Genomic DNA, 2,737 nt, shown 5'->3' on the forward strand with positions numbered 1-2,737 from the left:
AGCCTCTAGTTCTTTCAATAATAAAGAATTACGAAAAAATTAAAATAAAAAAAGCCAGATAGGGAATCAGGTTCACAGAGAAGAGGGCAGTAGTACTACCCAGACTCAAGTGGCATGTAATGCCTTCAAATCAGGCTCTGTGACAGTGTGGGGTTTCGTACACAAACCAACCCCAGGGAGGCTGAGGAAGGACCCAGGACCTGCCAGTGTAACTGTGTGGACCCTGTGTCAGGACGGAGGGGGCCCAGGACTCGCAATGTAGAGGCTGCACAAAACCCTACCTGGCTCTCAGCCTTGGAAGGCCACAGGGCTGGTGACCCCATGGGGTGTCTCCTGATTACAGCATTCAGGTCTGAGGAAGACTGGAAACTTGATAAAACCTATAGGGCCTCCCTCAGGTCCACAGAAGGGATACAGAAGCATTGCCCAGAGTCAAGGTGCTTTTCTTGACTTTTGCATCCGGGTCTGACAAGCTCTGGGGTTCGGTGTAAGGAGCAGGGTCTCAGGTGGGCAGAGGGAACAGGCAAGGTGAGGACCCCCAGGGAGGACTGAGGGAATCCAGGAACCCTAACCGGAGGGGAGTCCACAGAAGTCTGCCCTGCTCAAAGTGTTGGGAGGCCCTATGGTGGATGACCATGCAGAGAGGAAGCGCAGAAGCCCAGGCCTGATGTCAGCCCTTGGAATTCAGGGAAATGACATATGTGGCAGAGGGGAGGACCCGGGTCTTGCCCCAAGTCCAGGTGAACATGCAAAGGGAAGACTGAGGGACCCAGGACCCCACAACAGAGTTGCCCCACATTACCCCTACTGTGAACCCTGGGAGGTCCCTGGTCCATGTCCACATGCTCTCTTCCTGACTTGGGCATCTCATGTTGACAGAGAGAAGGTTCCAGCTCCAGCCAGGTGTCACGGTGAGGATCCTGCAGGAAGACAAGCGGACTCCACCCCCTGAGGGCTGAGGGGTCAGGCTCCAGGTAGGCAAAGAAGGGCTGCAGGGCTCTGCCAGGATACCAGGTAAGGACCCGAGTTAGGACTCAGGAAGCCCCTAGCACACCTTGAAGTATGTATGCCTGAGGCTTGGCCAGGGCCATAAGTGTCCGCAGTGTGCCTGTTCCTGCCAGCAGCACCTGCAAGCCTCATGGTAGGCCTGTGGATTTGGGTTGCTTCCAGACTTCTACCTTGGGAGTGGCAAAGGGAGGGGAGGGCATTTTCCTGAAGGGGCTGGATTCAGGGCAACATGGGAGGTGTGCCAGGCAATGCTGGAAATTAAAGTGTGGGTCTTGAGGCAGGATGGTGGTACCTCCCACCCCAGTAAAAACAGGGACCAGCTGGCTTAGGCTCTGCTGGCACAACTTGGTCACTCGGCACGATAGTTAATGTGGTGTATCTTGAAGTCCACCTTGGAGGTCACAGAGAGATGGTGGACATGGCCTGCAGTATTCATTCTCAGTTCAGCAGAAGGGAAAGTTCCCAGGCACTCTCTGAGTAAACCTGGGTAGCTTGGGGAGGAAGGAGGATACCACACTCCAGACAATGGGTGCCCTGAACCCAGCCTGTGCTGCTGTCAGCCCTGGGAAAGGCCTGGCATGGGTCTGCAGAGCTGGTTCCTTCACAGGTTTGTCTGAGGGCACTCGGGAAGGATAGGGCCTTGGTCAGAGGGAATGGCTTCAGTTCATGCAAAGAGGAGCTGAGGTTGTGGAAGGGTCATAAAGGTGTGAAGGCTTTCTTGTGGGAAACTGCAGCTATGTGCTCCCCGAGAAAAGAAGAGAGCCCTCAGCATCAGGGAGTGTCCTGTGTTCAGCATCCAGATTCCCCAGGCAGGGGTACCTGGGTGTGACATGCTCTCCCTTTGCACATGCCTGCTCCTCCTCAGCTTTGCTCACTGAGGACAGTTATTCAGGGTGAAATCGGTTCAGCTGCATTCAGACCCAGGCCAGGCCAGGAAGAAAGGCAAGTATCCTTAGGCCAGACTAAGGGAACTCTGTACCCAGAACGGATGGACCCAGGCCCTGGTGTCAGTTGTGTGGGAACCTGGGCACGGGTGCGGGCAGATGGAGCTCCTGTTCACTATTGTCTCAGAGCTTTCAGGAAGGTGAGGACCTTGGTGTGAGGCCACACGTTGTATCATCCCCAGGATCCACATTTTGTCAGCAGAGAGAAGACTCCCAGATCCTGCAAGGAATCAAGGTGAGCACTGAAGGGGAGCAGAGCACAGGGGAAGCCAGACCTACCCTGCCTCCTCTGAAAGCAATGGGGAAACTCGGAATAGTGCCTGGATTACCTCCGTTCACTTCCTACTCCTGTACCTCAGGGAGGTGAGGCCTAAGTCTAAGCAGATTGCGCTCAGTCAGCAGAGAGAGTGGTCTGAAACCCTGCAGTGCGTCATGGTGAGAAATGATCAGAGCCTTAACCTAGGATAGATGGACCCAAATCTTCAGTCACCCCTTCTTGATCCTCTGGGAGAGGGACCACATGAGGAGCCAGCTCAGTTTCTTCACTGAAGTGTCAGGTGTGTGTGGCCTTGTTCTGAGCATTTGACCTTAGGCCAACAGAAGGCAGTGGCGGGCCGGGCCCTGGCAGGGGAAAGGTGGGTATCCTACGTGTGCACAGAGGAACCTCCCACCCACAACAGAGGGGACCTCACAGAGTCCTGCCGCCCCTCCTGTCAGCTTTGGGGTCCCAGGAATGTGCTTTCCATGTGCATGCTGAGGTGCCCCTTTGTTCCCTCCAGAAGAGG

Source organism: Myotis nattereri (assembly GCF_964212035.1).
Source record: "Myotis nattereri genome assembly, chromosome: X".
NCBI classification, from domain to species: Eukaryota; Metazoa; Chordata; class Mammalia; order Chiroptera; family Vespertilionidae; genus Myotis; species Myotis nattereri.